This window comes from Erythrolamprus reginae, chromosome 2 (assembly GCF_031021105.1).
Source record: "Erythrolamprus reginae isolate rEryReg1 chromosome 2, rEryReg1.hap1, whole genome shotgun sequence".
Classification (NCBI taxonomy): Eukaryota; Metazoa; Chordata; class Lepidosauria; order Squamata; family Dipsadidae; genus Erythrolamprus; species Erythrolamprus reginae.
In genome coordinates this window covers 270,144,596-270,156,355 of record NC_091951.1, presented here as the reverse complement: position 1 = coordinate 270,156,355, position 11,760 = coordinate 270,144,596, and the positions used below count along the sequence as shown (strand labels likewise).

General features: G+C 37.2%; 1 protein-coding gene across 4 annotated transcripts in view; it reads right to left on the bottom strand.

Moving 5' to 3' along the window:
• GLIS3 (GLIS family zinc finger 3) overlaps positions 1 to 11,760 on the bottom strand; it is a 195,460-nt gene that overhangs the window by 79,937 nt on the left and 103,763 nt on the right. The window lies entirely within an intron of this gene.

The following is an 11,760-nucleotide window of genomic DNA, read 5'->3' as shown; positions in this document are numbered from 1 at the left end:
CTTATATCTTCATAGCTCTGAGCTATAAACCTCTCGTTCAACATTCTTACATTATCCTCTGCTCTTGGGTTCACTTGCGTATACATTTCAGTCTGAGCATTCACCACTTGCTGATCCATTTGACGCAACGGAGCCATAAAATCTCTCTGCGTCTCCTCTAGTTTTGCCGCTTCCTCCCTGGCTGCCTCAGCCCTCGCAGTCACAGCCCTTGTTTGTATTCGATCAATCGCTCCAGCCCCCCTCTCACGACCTGCTCCATATGCCATTCCTTCACCACCCCCTTCCCTTTTGGCGGGCCCCACAGCCTCTCCTTCCTCATCATCTGATAATGCAGCAGCCGCTGCCATCTGTGCGTTATCTACCGGGGGTGACACTTGTGCGTATGGTGGGGGCCTGATTATTTCCTCCTCAGCCTGTCCCAACACCTTCTTCTTAGAGTCTGACACCTTCGATTCTTGCCTTTTCACAATTCCCTTCGCAGTTCCTCCTTTACTCAGCGTATTCTTAGCCTTTTCCTTCCGTGGTCTAGCCACACACAAACGTACCATTTCAGCCTGACATTGCAAAAGCTCCCCTGACTTTTCTGCCACCGCATTTTCTCATGCCTCTATATATTGCAACTGATTGGGGTACTGTTCCTCATTTACAACTATCTTTCCCCACACATCATCTATAATTTGGTCTTTAAACGTTCCCTCCGGTGGCCACCCCACCCCCAAATGAGGCCATTGTTGTTGGCATAAAAAACGCAGCCTCTCCTTAGTTGCCCTAGGACGGGGGGGGGGGGCTTGTAATCACTATGATTGAAATAAGTATCAAAACCCTTCAGCATGCATTCCAGTGGGGTACTGGGAACGCTTCCTCCACCACCCATTCTACCCTAACCACACTACCTCCGGCCCACAGTGCTGGACTTTCCAACAGTCACTGAAGGGAACCGCGAAGGTTTAACCACCCACACAACCTACACAGACTTCGTTAGGACAATCGCCCCGAGTCCAGGGGGGTGATCAGACCCCCTCTTCGATCTCCAAATGAGACCGGTACCACTTGAATTTACAAATACTCGCCTGCAGACGTCTTCCCAAACCTTCCTGGCCAGGATACCAATCCGTTCAGACCTCCTTTCCTTCCCTCAAGGGATCTTGGGCTCACCGTCAGCTCCGTCGGTCCCAGCGGGGTGTCACTGCAGTCTCCCGGAGGCTTGCTCCCCCGTGGCGCCTGGAGAATGTTCAGCAGTGGCCCCCGGATGGGCCCGAGGGGTCAGGCTACCCTCAGCGAAATATCGCCTCGCTTACTGTCCCATCTGGGTCGCCAGAAAATGTTGTAGAATTGACGAGACAGAAGCCAGCACTTTAGATGAAGGAAAGGTTTATTGCGCAGGTTCAGGCACAAGATAACAAAATAAATGGCCTGAACCCCGAATGGGTGTCAGAATCCCTCTTTTATACCCTTGGAGTACACAATAGCTTGGGGGAGCATAAGTTGCCATATATGGTTATAACAGTTTGTGGAAAATAACAGTTTTCGATATATATCATCAGTTGGCATGTGTACATGGGAACATCCTGTTTCTCCCAGCATAAAAAGAGGACCTTTATACCCACACAATAACACATTTCCAGTAAGAGGACCTTTATACCCACACAATAACACATTTCCAGTAAGCAAGTCCCCCCTACACATTTTCCCTACTTCCTTATCGTAGCTGCAGCTGCTGATTATACAGAAAGCAATAATAGCCAAGGTTATAGTGACCTGAACCAAAGCCTTGGGCCTTCATCCAAGTTAACTTTGGTTCACCCATTTACTTTACTCTCTACAATTATACTATCACTCAGAACAAATAAAGTTAGCTATATTTATGCTGGGACATAATTGACCACCCATCTCACATGTGTAACTATAGGCAACTGACAATAAAAGACAAACACCTAATATAAAAGTAAAAACACATAGGAGCCAAACAACATAAAAACAACCACCAGCAAACGCAAGAGAGGAACTGCAGTCTCAAGTATAAAAGTCTGAGTCCTTTTCAGGGACTTGTGAAAAGCTATTAGGGTTGGGGCAAGTTTACCAATACCCAAAAGCAATGGAAGGCAATGTGGATTGAAAGCAATGGTGTCCCATGTGCCAAGTAAACCATGCCATTGATTGCCTGCACTGTTGCATTCTACACCAGCTGACGCTTCCAAATACCCAACAAGTGAAACCTCCTGTATTGCATTATAATAGTCCAATAAAGTGCTATGTACAAGCATAAGTACCTTGACTTTGTCTTGGTAGGTAATGAGCTACCAATGAAAGTTCTCTCGGCAGTTCTCAAAATACAACACTCATCATCTACGATGCCCTATCCAAAGCCACTTTCAATTCCCTAAAGATCATTAAGAGTCATAGCTAACAAACACATTCTTTATGCACATTGAGGCATCTGATGTCACGTAGGTTACCTAAATTATACAATTTGTATTATGATGTTATGATACAGATATCATCATTGAATGTTCTTATTTAAAAGCTATCCCATGAAGCGCTGTCATTATTGTTGGACTATGCACTATTTGGGGGAACTTTATTTTAATCTGCAGTCCTGCGCACATTTAAATTGTTGTCTCGTGAAAAGCAATAGGCATTTTTTGTAGGTAATTAGGCAGAGTGCATTATATTTAAAAATGAAACTATTTTTGTTTAGTAATAAAGCAAGGAAAGGAAAACAGCAATTTCTCCTTTTTGATCACAATAATGTAGCCCTTTCAAAAGATATGAAATGTATTAACAAGCACTATATGACCAAAAGCATAATTTGCCTAATGGAAGAGACAGTCCTTAAAATAAATGGTTATGTTTTAATGTCTTCAATGTGTTTAGATAAATTAACACTGATTTTAATTACAACTTGAAGAGTTCTTACTAAAATGAAACATTGGTTTTAGCGTAATTGGCTGTTGTTTATTATCGGTGACATTGGTTTAAATGACTGGCATAGAAAATCAGAGTGCAAACAGATAGAAATATCTCCTCTAATATGAAATCTGTCTACTCAGACAGGAGAAATTAAAGACTAGCTTAGAAACTTCGCTAAATAAATTAGCAACCAAGTATGGTACATTCTTATGCTTTTACATTTCTTTAGATTGTTTCTTTAGATTGATCAGTCTGTGAAAAGGAGGAAAGCAATGAATTAACATTGGAGGATTATGGCAGTATTGCCCAACACATAACAAAACTAGCTTTCATCTTACAACATGAAAATACAGAATATCATATGCCTCCCTTTGGAAATCTGATCAAGTACCCTCTTTCTTTACAATAATTACGAAAATTAATGAATGTGCTGAAATGTCTAAAATAGCAATGGAAGCACAAAACAAAAAAGATTCAGAATACTACGAAGTATGGGAACATTGGCATAAATGGGTTTCTCAGAAAAAATACAAAAAACTTTTACTGTAAAATTCATACTCTATCACACCCCAAAGTACCTTCCAACACTCAAATTAATATTAAAATAAATTAGAAAAGAAGCACCAAAAACTAATTAAATTTGCAACAAGAAAATATATTAAATCTCTTTTTATCTGTCTTCTAACCAACCCAATACACACTATAAACGTATTAACTACCTTTAGAATAACTAATCTTTATATACACCCATTATATCACCTATATACTCCCCACACTACAACTAAACAAAAGTCGTCCATAAAAACGTCTGCACTAAATGCAGATTCTTCTCTCTCTCTCTTTCCTTTTTTTTCTTTCCTCCTCCTTTTCACTGCTAGAACTTTAATGCCTATATATACTAAGAAATACGACATTTGAGTTATAAACATATATACATATTAAGATTAGGAAAGTAAGAGTTATTACATTCCCTTTAAGACACCTGTGTATTACAACTCACATGTATTACAATTCTATCATAAATGTTTTGTTTTTGAATTCTCCCTCCCCTTCCTACTCTACCCCACCCCCAACCCTTCGTTCTGTCCCCCTTCCCCCCAATCCCTTTCCTTGTTTTTAATTATATTTGTAAATAAATAAAGTATATTTTCAAAAAAAAAAGAAAAAAAAAGAAAATACACAATAGGCAGACTGAGTCTGTTAAGAGTTATAAGAGAAAATAAGATAGTAAAGGGATTTAACTGGGAGTGAGGTAGGTTACAGCTGTACGGTAATCTGCTTCACTGATAAAATTGTATTCTTATTTATCATACAACTCATTTTAAACAATTATGATCTATTCCTTGACTGTTTAAAATGTTTTATTTGTTTTAAATAGTATACATAAAAACTATGATCTGGCATCAGGAAGACTAGGCTCTCCATGAATACAAATTCTGCAATGTCTCTCAAAGTTTAAGAGGTATAACCAAAGTTCATTTTGCTACAAATTGAGAAGCAAATGTTTAGATTAGGGTTTATATTCTCTCTAAGATTAAATTGGGCATCGATAAGAGAATAGGAGGTATTTTTCAAGATGATTTTTAGCATAAGCATTAAAAAAGAACAATATTTTAATTTAGTTTAAATTTTACTGACAAAGCATATGCCTAAAAAATGAAACAATGTAAAATAAAAAGCTATACAGTTCATGTGGAAATTAAGAAAAAAGGCATTTAAATCACAGAAGATAGAATGAATCAATCAATAAATAAATAAATAAATAAATCTACCAATAGCATAATAATACAATTCAAATTTTGAAATTTAAAATTTTGAGATTTCCCCTTATTTTTACAGAAACAATATTATAGTATTATACTAATTTTTACAATTTAATTTTCAAGCAATGAATTAAAGTTAGATAATACAGAATATTATTGTCCAACCATGCCTCAGAGCCAATTCAAATAGAGCTGATAAATTTCATTTAGTTTAGTTGTTCCTAAACTAATAAATTCTAAACTTCTTCAATATAATGGAATACTCATTAATGTACTTAAACTCAATTCCCCTCCTCCTCCTCCAACTAATAGGAAACTACTTCTGGACAGTTCCAAAGTATTTATAGTAATGTTCCTGCACATTTACTACATATTCAACAGTTTAAAAATGCCCCACTTATTCAACCTCATTGAGCAGAACGCACACTACGAAGTTGGTTTTTAGGGGATATGAAATGTACTTAGCATTTCTTTAAACCTGAAATCACTTTTTCTGTAACACTGGATATTTTCTATGTTCCAGATTCCTTGAATATTATTGTCATTTAATTTTTTTAAAAAAAGTTTGTTATAATAATATAAATGTAAAAAAATATCCAAGTATACAATGTATATGTTAAAGAATGTGCAGAATCCTTGAGTTATCAAGGTCATGCACAGACCCCATTCAGGAAAAGGACAGCGCGCTAAGGGGGAAATACGCCGCCTGCACCGCGGGGACTCGTCTAGCTAGCTAGGCTAGAACACACTAACTCTAAGTAGGGAAGAAATCAAGTCGCTTCCACTCTCCAGCGCCGTCAATGGTGTTAAGAGTTTTTTCCCACCTTGGATTTTGAAATGCGGTAGTGGCCGGTGGAGATGGGGAACCGAAAGAGAAGAGGCGCTAAAGATCATGTGAAAATGGCTTCGGAGGGGACTCGCCGCATTGCCCCTCTATGGTCCTCATTCTTGCTGGGCGGAACTCGGAAACTTTGCCTCGTAATGGCATTTGCTTCCTCAGAAGAACGGACAAAACCCCATCCCGGCAGAGAAGGATTCAAGAAGCCCTGCGCCGGGGACACGCGAGAAAGGGGAGCCAGTTGGGGAAAGCGGAGGGTGTTTGAATGCAAACTTTCTCTGCCACATGGTCCCTGTTTCTCCCCCCACCCAAATAGTGCGGTTTTATTTCTTTCCTAATGGGTTTGCACGCATTATTTGCTTTTACATTGATTCCTATGGAAACAATTTCTTCTTCTTATGAACTTTTCTATTTAAGAACCTGGTCATGGAACAAATTAAGTTCATAAGTAGAGGTACATCAAACTATTATCAAACATCCAGAGCTTACTACATCAGTTACAGTTACAGTGAATCAGCAGAAAAAACAAAGATCGGAAGAGAGAATCATGGCTTTCTGGCTCCCTCTTATGGCAATTTGCAACACTACCTCTTAAAGCTGTAGTACTTCAATACATGCAAGCATTCAATGTTAGCTTGTTTATATATTGCAACCCCAACCCTCTTGTACATAATACTAACAGTGTACAATTAAAATATTGTACATGTTGTATAAATTGGGATAATTATATGATGTATACAATTAAATGGAATAAAAAATTAAAAAATATTTTTAAAGTTTCATTCCTTATTAGCTGAGTAAGGACAGTAACCCCTTTTTCAGACTATTCACCTGCCAAAAAGTGCTTTCCTCACCATTTCTAAATAAGAATAATTCTAAAATTGCAGTTCCTTACAAAATGTAATTTCAGATTATAATTTCTTTCACAATAAGGCCCAGATCTAAGAACATTCCAATTAAGGCCAAGAACCTGCCAAGACTCTGAAAGTATCAAATAATCTCAAATTAAGACCCAATTAAACTAATGTAGCACTATACTAATGCTTTAAAATCAGGAAAATAATCTGTAAGTATGTGTTAAACAAGCTATTTCATAGATCAGATCAATGTAATTATATCAGTCTATTTTAGAGCCACTTTTCTAAGGTGACTATGTAAATACAGTTATAAATATTAAATTAACTCCACCCACATGATTTGTAGAGTCATGTTTTTAGGTGAGATGACATCATAGGGAAGCGTTGATTCTGCCCCTTATATGATGTATGAGCAAGGAAAAGGCTTTCCAATCACTATCACATTCTGAAAACATCCTGAGGCTCTGTACTCCAATAGTTCAATTTACTCTGTAGGCCAGAGGTCTTCAAACTTAGCAACTTTAAGACTTGTGGACTTCAACTCCTAGAATTCTCCAGACAGCTGTGCTGGCTGGAGAATTCTGGGAGTTGAAGTCCACAAGTCTTAAAGTTGCCAAGTTTGAAGACCCCTGCTGTAGGCTAATCCATTCATCTTCCAAAGAAACACTGATCTGTTTATAAAACACAAATATAAAACATTCAGTACAACAGTAATAATCTCAAAGATAAATTATCTCAGATAAGATAAATTATCTCAAACGTATTTTAACAAAGCAACTGTTGAGGTTTCAGCAGCGTAGACTCAACAGCATTCCAACTTTTTCTTTTTAACTTTAATCCGATTCTTTTCATTAGCTTGTAAATTAGAGGTATGAAAGGCAAAATAAATAATATAGAGCAGATGGTTTGATGCGGAGAAAGAGTGAAGGTCAAGACTGAATGCTTAAGAGGTGTGCATCTGGCTGATGGCCAGGAATTTCCTACCTCTGGTGTAAGATAAATAAAGAAGTTTATTATTTTCTCTTTGATGCTACAATGTAAATCAATTCCTGAAAGAAATAGTTAATTGCATCATAGCCCTTATGAATTTTTTTACAATTGAGAATTTATGTTCAGTGTTCTGAAAATGAATTTTTATATCTTTCAGAGGATGATGGTATATACTTTATTAAACAACATTTATAATTACAATCCTTAAAAAAACCATATATTTTTTCCTGAGAAGGAATTCAACACTAAACAGGTGGCTCTCTACATGATGCTATTATTTGATTCAACTGTATTAGCATTTCACATCTTTTGCTTTTATGTAATAATCCAATATGGAAAACATTCTGCATTTTCTTCAGAGACAGTCTCACATTCATTAAAATGTTTCAGTTTAAAGAGATTGAATTAATATAGCCTAATAGTTAGAATCTAGGCAGTTATTTTTAATTCTTTTATGCTTAAAGTGAAGTGCAATGAAACAGGATATTTGATTTGAGAAAAAGATGGCCAGAAAAAACAGTTGTATTAAAAGAAAATGCAAGGAAGTTTTATTTCAATGTTCAATTGGTATTTCAGTTAGTGTGAATCCCAGAAGTTTCTACTTTTCACTCAAGTAAATCATATGCAAATGTGTTGCAAGATTTTAATATGTACTTTGTTGCTTAGTAAACATTTTCTATTCTTCTTTTACGTAGCTGCATCAGCTTTTTCCAATTAGGTTTTTTTCTTCAGAAAAGAATAATTACTTATAGTTTATGAGTAACAATATAATCTAGAAATAAACTAGAGGTCCTTTTCAAATATCAGACTGTAATTTGCTATTATGTGCAAAAAACAAACTGAAAAAGGAAACTTTTATTTGGTTTAAATTTGTTCAGCAACAGATGAAAGTTTTCATTATTTGGAAGAGCATCTTAAACTCATGATAAATGAAACAAGATTCTGGTATATTATAAGCTTCTTTTTTTATCTAGAAATTTAAAATAATTACATTTTCTTTAGCAGTAGCACTGATTCATGATAAGGCGCCTAACTCCATGTTCTCATGAAATGAAATAGAGAAAAAAACCATTTCCTTGTAAGGAGCAGAGAAATTAATCATTGCTCACAATTAACTCTATAAAACGGAAAAGGTTTCATTATCACAATTCTATCCCTTTAAAAATGACAGAAAATCAGTATTGCTTTAAAAATAATAATATTGTAAATTTTTCTGCTGCTTATATCTATTTTTCTTATATATTCTAAAGCTATAACAGTAGGTTACGAATTAATAGAATAAAAGTATACCTGCTATCTTTCACATATAGATGATTTACTTTTAAGATATCATGTCATCAGTTTTAAAATTTAAGTTTAAAAGAACATTTTCACTAGCGTGCAAAACCCCCTGACAATTTTTAAACAATCATAAGTGTAAATGCTATTCTAAATACTAGTCAACTTCTTCTTTACAATCTGCTTAACTTTATCCCATAATCATTAATTGAAAGCTTTGATTGTTCTTCTCAATGTCTTGTCAGATAAAACTGGCTTTGGGGGAAAAAAAGGCTGTGGATACTTTTGTATGCTTAAAAATTGCTGGTTGTAACCTTCCACCTCTGATGAATGGTAAAATTGACTTGCCAAAGAGAATTTGGGGTTTTTAACACATTCTCTGTTTGGCTGAGCTAACCAATTATCCTGTACTTGCTATCAATGTGGCAGACTTTTCTTCCTGAGGTCATTAAGCTTGTCAAAACCAATTTGTCACCACAACTGCTGACCCTTATTGCCTCTGACAGCAGCACAAATTCAAGCTAAACAGTTGCACAAGAAGGATGTAAATGACAGATCAATGTCTCCTAGTATGTTTTCATGTATGGTGTTCAGTGGGCTTCTAACCTTATAAAAGGGAGGCAACTGTATCAATGAAGTTACTTGGGTCAAAAAAAATATGACATGAAGCAGTCTTAGGAGAGGCGTACTAGTTGCCAGGTATATTTTAATTTCAGTGACCTGATTTCATTCCCGGCTCTTGGAATCACACACACACACACACACACACACACACACACACACACACACACACCAGGATGGTTCAGAGATCTTTTTTTTTTAAGTGATGAAAGAATCACTATGCCCATAATTCAGATTTCATCAAACCCCCCCACCCCCATGCACAAGCAGTAGCTTTAAAATAATTCAAACACATCAAATGTATTCACTGATACTCATTTGTAGTGCCTGAATTTGCTGTTAAAGACATGCTGTGGAAATCTATAGAGATTTTCAATCATCTAGGTCAGTGATGGCGAACCTTTTTCTCCTTGGGTGCTGAAAGAGCATGGGAGCATGCTATCGCGGATGCAAGAGAGCCCACACCCATAATTCAATGCCTGGTGAGGGCAAAAACATCTTCCCCAATCCCCCCGGAAGCCCCCTGGAGGCCGGGACAGCCTGTTTCCCAACTTTTGGTGGGTCCAATTCTGCTCGTATTTTGCCCTCTTCAGGCTCCAAAGGCTTCCCTGAAGTTGGGGGAGGGTAAAAACACCATCCCCCATCCCCTTCAAAGGCTCTCTGGAAGCCAAAAACGCCCTCCCAGAGCCTCTGTGCAAGCCAAAAATCAGCTGGCTGGCACACACATGGACATTGGAACTGAGCCAGGGCAACAGCTCCCGTGCCAGCAGATATGGCTCTGTGTGCCACCTGTGGCACCTGTGCCATAGGTTCGCCATGATTGATCCAGGTCACGGTTGTCCCAAAGCTGCTGAAAAACAGAAGAAGCTTCTTGGATGAGGAGTGAAACATATTCAAGGGAAAAAAACCCAAGAAAGTACAGTGTGCTTTTCTACAGCACTTCTGCAATATGCTTTTGAAGAAAATACATTGAAATATATTTATTCTCCAGAAAATGTACCCTCTAAAATATAGGATAACCTGGTCAGTGTGTTTGTATGACTTTCTTTCTTTCTTTCTTTCTTTCTTTCTTTCTTTCTCTCCCCCCTCTCTCTCTTTCTCTCTCTTTCTTTCTCTCTTTCTTTCTTTCTTTCTTTCCTTTCTCCCATCCCTCCCTCCCACATTTATTATTTTTACAAATAACACAAGGTGGCGAACATATCAAACACACCTTCCTTCCTGTTTTCCCCACAACTACCCCATGAGGTGAGTTGGGCTTGGAAGAAAGTGACTGGACCAAGGTCTCTTTCTGTCAACCACAATGAATCTCTGAAAAGTAGTGAGTACATCATATACTCATGGCTCTCTGTAATATTACTGAAGATAATTGGCATTTCCTTTTGATGAAGAATGATGAGGATGGCATTGCTTTTGAGACAATGAGAAATGATCCGTGTTAGCACCCAACTATTCAGCATAGCACTCAACCACATTGCTTAGTAATGCCTCATCAGACTACAGCCAAAGCTTGTTCTTGGTCTGCCAAGATGTTTTCAAAAACATTTGATGAGTTCATTGTTTATCTATTTTGGTAATCTTTTAACGTTTTGGAATACTTGCTAAGAAACAATTGAAAAGCAAAGGAAGAAATGTGCGTAGGGGGAAAGAACACAAAACTGTACTGTGTGGAACTCCCAAAGATTATGCTCCATCTTAATTGTCTCCTTCTGTCTTTTATCTTCCATGACACAAAGTTTTTCTTTTTCTTTCTTCTACTCAACAACACAGACTGCCAAACATTTTGGCAAGCTCCAAGTTAATAAAATCCAGTTTCACAAGTTAAAGGCAGGAATGGAAATTTAAACCTATTTCTTTCCCAGTTATATATAAGAGTTGCTATATACTAAATCAAATTAAATGTTGAAATACCGAATCTATTAAAAACACAGAATCTGAGACTCTTGCTCACTCAATGAAGGAGTCCCTTTCCCCTTCACCTTCATGCACCTTCCCATGTATTCCCAATTTAAATAGTCTATGACCTGGTAATTAGGATCCAATCCTAACTACCATGTCATATTGGGGTTGATAGGGTTGCCAAAAGGGCAGTTAAATGGTCCATTTTAAGAGTGAAGGCTTTGTATGTTTTATTTGTTTAGGAACTTTTGAGAAATAATATTTATTTATAGAATGCATCCAAACAAGCTAAAGTTGGAATCCAACAGGCTGTGAATGCAAAGACACTTTTTATTTATTAATTATTATTTAGGTTTTTGTCTTTGTACATCAAAGCATTTAGCTGCATGAAGCAAATTTTGCTTGTATAACAAAATTTCAACATCCTGGTGTCAGGCCTGAAAGCCATCTTTTGCATTGGACCTTCAGGCCTGCCACATTTGCTCTTGTGGGAAACTGGGCGAGGGGACTGTATGGAGCAGGGGTGATAGATAGTCATAACAACCTTCCTTTCTCAGAGTCAAGGACATCTTGCCCCGCACCTGGAGGGGTGTGACTGGGAGGCATT